This window comes from Rhagoletis zephyria, unplaced genomic scaffold, assembly GCF_001687245.7.
Source record: "Rhagoletis zephyria isolate East Lansing unplaced genomic scaffold, Rhagoletis_zephyria_1.1 Rzeph_scaffold_00991, whole genome shotgun sequence".
NCBI lineage: Eukaryota > Metazoa > Arthropoda > Insecta > Diptera > Tephritidae > Rhagoletis > Rhagoletis zephyria.
Genome location: NW_016158075.1, coordinates 3,679 through 11,993, shown reverse-complemented (window position 1 = coordinate 11,993; position 8,315 = coordinate 3,679). Strand labels below are relative to the sequence as shown.

At 35.3% G+C, this 8,315-nt stretch overlaps 1 long non-coding RNA gene across 1 annotated transcript; it reads left to right on the top strand.

The window, feature by feature from the left end:
• The first annotated feature begins 308 nt into the window (after window positions 1–308).
• LOC108362336 (uncharacterized) lies at window positions 309–5,134 on the top strand. Its single transcript, XR_001847448.1, has 3 exons — window positions 309–481; window positions 4,973–4,978; window positions 5,124–5,134. It is a non-coding gene; the product is annotated as an uncharacterized LOC108362336 (long non-coding RNA).
• Window positions 5,135–8,315: the final 3,181 nt, after the last annotated feature.

The following is an 8,315-nucleotide window of genomic DNA, read 5'->3' as shown; positions in this document are numbered from 1 at the left end:
TTTTTTTTATTTCAAAGAAAAATGCCCCTTCTTTCAAATAAAAGAATAAAAAAAAAAATACTTTTACAAATTTTTTTATCCCTTTGTAAACTTAGGAATTTTTTAAATTTTCTGCAATAAATTTTAGGGTGTAGCAAATAGGCCATTCCAGCCAGGAAACTCAATATTTTTTAAAAAGCTCTATAGAGTGGTTTCCTTACAGATTTTCTAATTAGAAAAATTGTGTCTTAAGATAAAGTATGATAAATTGTATTTTTAGCAATTTTTTTTTAAAGACTCCAGCTAAAGGCATTTTCATAAAAGAAAAAATATATAAAAAACACACAACTTTAAGAGGTTTTTGTGAGAACCTTATGAGATAAAAACAAAAACTAAGTCCAGATCCTTAATCTAGGATAAATTTCCTTTCCAACGATACCAAACACGTTGACATACGTGACAACAATTTTTTTGATTTTTGCCCGCTCATACAGCACTGTGCGTAGGTAGAATCGTAGTATAGTCGAGCAATTGTAATTGCGCATACGGAAGCTCTATGAAAACACAGTGAACTCCAATCAAAAAGTCTTGAATCAGGCATTCTTCGGAATTTATATGCAAAAAATATACAAGCAGGAGCATCGCTTCAGAAATAAATTGGAAAATATCTGGCCTTGCTCATCGCTTTTGTGCGTGATTAAAACATTGGCATTGATTTAATTTAGGTCCTCAACAAAAGGTCTAAAGCAAAGTTACATTTTAATAGTGTTACATAAATGTGAACGATTTTATTTTTATTAATTCGAACTCACTCGTTAACAAACATCCAAATTACACATGCGAATACGTATAGGTGTCGGTGTTATGAAATTTTAATAAACTCATCCTTTTGCCCAGCCTTAACCACCGTCCAGCCAGTGTCGAATACTAAAAGTTGAAAAGTAATAATAAAGGGAAATTATTCATGTTGCAAATTTGTAATAAAGTGAAATATTGTTGCGCATTTACATGAAATGAATGAACTTATGCACATCCATACAATATGTATGTAAGTGTATAAAAGCGCCTGGTAAATACAGTGACGGCCACTTGAATAGCGCCCCTTTTGCTTTTCGGTTTTCACATTTTCATTCTAAGTCCCGTATTTTAATATAGGAAGCAAGTGATATTAAAAATGCATCGTTTATATTCAATGAAAGGCAAATTTGCTAAGTTCAAAAGGGACACCGAAAGTCCGAGAAAACCAAAATAATGCACCATTTTTTAACCGACTTCCAAAAAAGGAGGAGGTTATCAGTTCGTCGGAGTATTTTTTTTATTTTTATTTTTTGTTTTTTTTTTATGTATGTTACCGCATAACTTTGGACCACGTCAACCGATTTCGATAATTCTTGCATCGGAAAGGTAGTATCTCAGAGGTGGTCCCATACTAATCTGGTTAAGATCCGATCAGCGGATCATGAGATATATATATATATATATATATTTTTTTTTTTTTATATGAGAGTTGAAGTGGGTTTTTTTTGGCTAAAAATTACTTGTTGTATATTGCTTTGCTTTAGACACGCAAAGTGTTGTATTTAAAGATTTGCGAAATACTTGCAGAAAATGGATATACCTAGATAGCGATATATTTTTTTATAAAAATGTTACATATTCTTTGGCAAAAGCTATGTATTTTGAAATTCCAAAACAAAGCACGCCGGAACATGTAAACTTAATATTAGGACGTATGAAAAATAACTAAGCAATTACTTTTTCTTAAAATTTCATACCTTTTACTTCAATTTCGTTTGAATAAATCGAGTAAAAGGTCTGAAATTAAAAAAAAGATATTGCTTATTTTTATTCATAAGGCCCATTGGGTCGTAGATTAGAGATCTGTATACTGGTATTTTATTTTTCCTCTTATTCGTATTAAATCCTATTCCTTTTCAAAAAATCAAGCTACCAACGATGAAAATCGAAGGATAAATAAAAAAGTTGTGAATAGTCAACTGAAAAAGGGCAATATTGTTTTGTGCTGAAATAAAAGCAGGAAATAATGTCACTTATACGCCATATCGTACATAGCCGTAAGTGTACATAGTACTCGTACATTGCGTAACATTTTCCAAGTAAAAGTTTAAAATTCAATAGTGAAAATATCTTGGGAAAATGACCTGATCTAGAAAATTAAAAAAGGCCCGATCTAAAAAGAAAGTTGGAAAATTCTTAAATTTTTTAAAATTTTGTATAAAGTTTGAAAATCGTATTTACATGGTTTTTGTTATATGTAGAATACGATAAATGGTCATAAACACATTTATGAATATTAAGCAGGAAGACTGCAAAAACTGAGTATCAAAAGGTGGCGCTATTCAAGTGGCCGGCACTGTATGGTGAACACATTTCTGTTGTGCGATTTTTAATCCGATGCGTTCGCAATGGTTGGTAGTGTGGCGAAAAATGCACTTCAATGGACTTCATTAATGGCGAACGCAAGTGCTAGGCTTATACGAGTACATATGTCTGTATGTACTACATATGTATGTATATTTTCATACATTTGGACATGTATATGTATGTATGTAAATACTTGAACATTTTTATGAGTCTTTATTTGCATGCAACAAAAGAACAAATATCGGATGCCGAATGGGGCAGCAAACATTTAAATTATGAGCCGTTGTAATGCTGCCTCTAAATGTGTATGGGCGTGTACACTCAAAAAAGTGTAGATATAGCATGAAGGCAAGGCTATGAGAAAACTTGCAAAAGTGTAGTATAAATGGTCGACATAAAAAACGCATACATATGCACTTGGGTATATAAGTATAATAAAGCATCAAAAAATAGTAAAACCTCGGGATTAAAGATAATACTGAAATGTGTCTGTATGTGAGGTTACTAACAATTTTCAGTTACATTTGCAAGTGCAATGGGGCATGGTTGTTCGTCGCGGGATGCGATTGTGCTTGCATGACCATAATCGATCCCGACTCTTGCGTCCTCGTTCGTGCCAAAGTAAGAAATCGTATCTGAGATGTGGTAACCAGTCCCAATAGAGCCCAGAGTCATCGAAATAGAGCGAGCTTTGGTGGGTCTCTTCGACGTTTTCGGTTTAAGGGCTCAACGAAGTCCGCAGCGTCTATTCTATTGGCTCGATTGGTTCGTTATAAAAAAAAACAAGATCCGCAGGTTATAGCGTATGCCGATGAAACGAAAATTGAAATTGAATAGAAAAGCAAAGCATGTGGGCCGGGTGGTGAACAAAAGGACAAAAGGAAGTATCTTCTGCCACCAACAAACAGTCATCCCATGGGTATTTCGGCAGTTACATCACTGTTTGGCTAGAGCTTCCAATAAGCACTTCGCTTAAGAACTCAGTTACCCACGAAAGTGTACGTGTATCTACGTGTAGAAACATATCAAATTTGCTGCTGATAGAGAGAGAGAGAGAGGGAGACAGAAGCAACGGCCACGTCATGGCCATGCGGTGGTGAGTTTTCATTAACACCAGGGTTACACTGACGAAAAAAAATTGCCACCCACTTGATAAAAATCTACCAAATCTGGAAAATATCTACCAATAACTTTTTTTTAATTATTTTAACAAAAACTATAGCTTTGTTAATTTTTTTTAGTTATTTAATTAAAAATTAAAATTTTATATTTAGGAAATTTCGACTTAACTAATAATATCTCAAATACCAGATCATATTAATGGCCTCTTTTCGGTTTTCTTCAGCCGAAAGTGATGAAACTAAGGCAACAACGAAATATCATCATTTGAAAAACTTCAACGGATAAATGGTGTTTTTTTTAATATTCACAATATTTTTCAAGTAAAATTGTTCGCGCTTTAACCAAACCCACAAAAATCAAGGATTCAAGCTATATTAAACATTAAGAAGAATTCAAACAAAATTTCGTTTAAAGTTCGAATTTGTACTCTGAAGTTTTAGAGCATTTGTATGTATACAGTTTTATAGCCATAGAATTTAAATACATACGCGTATTTAGAAAATACGTAGCACTTCTACTTGATAGCGGGAAGTACTATTCCATATGTTTTCTTGGAGGCAGTACCCCTTCTTTGCTGCTACTATTCTTAAGACGACCGTAGGTCTTCGTCCAGTTATAATGATGCCAGTGTCCAGGAAGATGTTGCTTAAATTCTCTTGGATTATTTCCTGGTGCCACCAACTTAAATTTGTCCAAAAAGGATCCTCTCTTCGTCAGGACATCAGCTCTTTCATTGCCTTCGATGCTTGCGAACACTGAAAAGATTGACGGCAAACTTTAACAGTAATTTTGTAATTAGCAAACCATGCATCTAGTTAGTGGATTTCAGTTCGGTTACCAGTTTGTAAACTAAAGTTTTTTCGCTTCGTAGTATGCCTTAGCAAGTTTGCCCTGCACTGGGTCAAATGGCTTTTGTTTGGTTTGCAGTAACTTCCACTGGCCTCTCCATTCTTTCTACTCTATTTCTCGTTATTTTAAAATGCTAACATATTTCACTTTGGTATTTTATTTCATATATCCGACTGTGTCCTTTTTACTTTGGACCTACATACATATTATTTTTTATGTAAAAGTGCTCGTACGTGTGGAGTCTTCTACATATGTGCGAGGCGCTTAAATATTTTTAATTTTATGGTTTCTGAATAATGTGCAGCCGCCTGTAGCTAAAGGGCGCAGTTATTTTTTTCTTATTTTAGAAAACTGTTTTTAGAAACTGTACAGTGAATTCGGTGTTGTTTAGGTGTATGAATGTTTATTCAGCGGTAGTAGACATTTCTCTATGAGCGTCATTTTACCATGTTTTTGTACAGAGGAAATTATTTTTAGCAAATTGGAAATTTATGGTGGATCTTATTGAGTGACGGCTTGACATCTGCATACATAACAAGTCACAATTAAAAAAACAAGTAATTTTTAAGCAAAACTACTCTCACTAAGTTCTTGGTTAAGTTCAGCTAAAGGGCCTACAATCAGCAAACGACAAAAGGCTGCAGTGACTACTTGAACTCGCAAATGGGAGAAAAATGTTCTTTAACATTGCCTCAGATTTGTAAGCAAGCTTTGCAAAGCACAGGCTACCCTTGGTCTTTCTTATGGGCCCGTGGGCGCATCTGCCCATGCATGCGGGCTGAGTTGAGAAATTTTTTAACTGAAGCGCCGTCAACCAACCGTACGACATGCCCAAGCCAATTCAATCGCTGATTTTTTCATGCGCTTAACTAAGTACAATTGTCCATATCGTTAAAAAGTCCACGTCGCCTACGCAAACAGGGCCCTAAAACTTTCGTAGAATAGGTCTGGTAAGCCCGCAAAGATGTTTGTAGCCTTTATGTTACATCCTATGTAGACAAAGTGTTTCACTTATTCAAAATTGTATCAGCCAACAGTGATGTGACTTCCGATACGCGAAGGTTCTTTACGTGTTTTCGGGAGGTACATATGAGCTTTGTCTTGCCCTTGTTCATCGCTAGATCAACCTCTTTGTATAAGTTAGAAAATGTTGAGCAGTTTTTCAGTATCTTCTTTCTGAACTTATTGAAATATAAAAGTCGTTGACATGCCGACTATAGTCAGCGCTCCTACCTTTGGTACATTCTTCCTTAAGCTCCACACGCGAAGTAATTAGTCTGTTCCTTTGAACTTCGGACTAAAACCTGTGGAACTGTCAAACTACAATTTTACTCTCTCAAATGAGAGTAAAAGGAGAACAGATGCAGAAGTGCATAGGAACGCAAAAAGCACTATTTCCTGTAAAAACGTCAGTCGGTTTGTTTACATGTCATTTGTACAACACTGATTTAGCTGAAATATCAGTAAATAATTATTAAAATCTATACATGTTCAAACATTTCGTTGTTTACTTCCATTTTTTTACAAACATAAGGTACTTTGCTTTCACCGCTGTCACAGCTGATCGTTTGATACTTTTCATGAACTTACAGGAAAAGAAACTCCGGACTAAATCCTGTAACTTCTGACTAGGAACAGTTGCTCAGTTACTCTCTCAAAAGTGTTCCCACTTACAGGCTTTATGTCAATAGGAACGACTTCCTGTAAGTTCTGACTAAATCCTGTAAACCGGACTGCTATTGGAACAGACTAAATTTTTGCACCCGCTTGTTAGCTGCAGGTTAGCAACCAAACAGTTGTTGCCAAAACATGCTTACCCGCACCCTGAATAAATCTCATTGCACGGCAGCCAACGACAGCTTGAGCATGACTCCTACAATATGTGAAGCTGATGAAGTGCGTAATTGTTAACTTCGCGAGAAGGTTTGCTATAGAAAAGCCCAAATATATGTGCGCGCAATCTTCGTCCAAATCTTCCTCTATTAAACAGATTAAATCAAATGTGTAGACATACATTAACATACATACATATTTATTCTATGCAGTGAATTTACTAAAGCTCTTTGTGCGCTTTCAACGTTAAATTATCTCCCTTTTGTAAATTTCACAGTTGCCGCTGCAATGAACTTGAAAATGAATTATGAACTTTATATTGAGATAACGCAAATCGAACTTTTTGCCGATTGAAGTGCTTGGTGTCTAAGTGCTAGAAATGCAAAGCAGAAGGCAAAGCGAGTATACTTCTAGGGATTAGGATGAATTTCGAATGCTTCAAACAAAACAACGCAAAACCAAATAAATTGTAAAAGTTCAAAAAATATGTATGTATGGCTTGGATGAGAAATTGCGATTATCGGGTTGAGAAGAGAGGTGTTAAGAGGCAACTAGTTATTGCAAGCGGCATATGTATGTATGTACATGAGTACCCTGCAGGAAAAGCTACAAGTTGTGGACCAGAATGCTACCAGTTTGCCTTTCACACCAACTAGTTAAGTTAAACATGGCGGTGACCTACGAGATGTCAATTGTCTGGATATGAATGAGCACCTACCAGTGGAAATACTTGTAGCAGCATACCAGTTAACGGCATAGTCTGACAATTCATCCCCCCTATGTGTATGCCATTTTGACCGCGGCTCTCCAACAGTGACAATGGTCGACAGAGCAAAGCACTAGCGTGTTATTCTTGAGCTCTGGGGTTCGCTAGCTTAAAGTGAAAAGTCCCTAAGTCCATTTCTAAAAATTTTACTGGAAAGGAAACAACTTCTTATAGCCATTTTTTTTAAGTACTTCCCAAAACATTGAATACAAAATTTTGCTCATTTAAAGCAAAGCAAAACGTCATACAAATCAGAAGGATTCGATCTTTATAAAGAGATTACGTATTAGTTTGGCCTTACCGAATTTTCGGTGCTTCCTTCGGACCTGCAAGTGTTTTAATCTCTTTCGAAACGATGCGTTTTTAATTTCTCTTGCTTCCTATATCAAAACGTGAGTTTTCATTAAAAGTGGACTTAGCTACTTTTCACTCTAAAAGCCTGATTATGGCAACTTAACTTAACTGAACGGAACTTAGAATTTGGAAAATCAAAATGAAACAGATTTCTACGGGGCATTAAGTTATGTTAAGTTTCGGCTGTTCAATTATAAGCAACATTTATTTAAGAAAATTTTTTAGTGACAGCATGTAAGTTACGTTAAGTTAACTTCAAAGGCAGATGTCGCTGATAGCATACATTTTTCGAAATTTAAGCTCATGCTGGTTAATAACCTGGTATTTTTACTGACTGGGTGGGCTTTTTCACTGGATGGTATCTACATACTTATAGATAACTTTCATTATTTGAATGGTGTTTGTGGCTGTGTGATTCACGGCTTGGCGGGTGTGAGTGAATTGGACTGCACAACCGAAAGTTCTAGAAAATATCTACTCAATTTCATTGAATCATTATTTCCCTTTACCGCAGTGCTTCAGTATATTGCTATGCTGTATGCTATTAAAGGCACAGTGGTCAATTGATATTGGTATTGGTGACACGACACTCAAGCAAAAGAAGAAGTGAAAAGGCAAAGCTACGGTGACCAGATTTCTGTGGACAAAAATCGGGACACTTCTCAAAGCATCGAATCCGTAAATATAATTTTGTTTTTAGAAAAAAATACATAAAATCTTTTAATGGAGTTTTACACATATATTTTTTTCATCCATACATTTTTTTTAGGGCATTAGTACTATTTTTTATCATTTTATTAAGGTCAAGTTTGTAGGGTTTAGTTAAAAAATCAATAAACTTAACAAGTAATTATAAAACCCTTAAAAAAAGTGAAGCAAGAATGATTGAGTGCAATATAGCGAGAAAACCAGTCTGGCAGAATAAAACATAACCAAAGATCATAGAAAATAAGGATGCTGGCTATGTCTATGGCTCCCGTTGCGCCCTAATTGGTTCTAGGTATAATTGTAACAAGAGGTTAAGCTT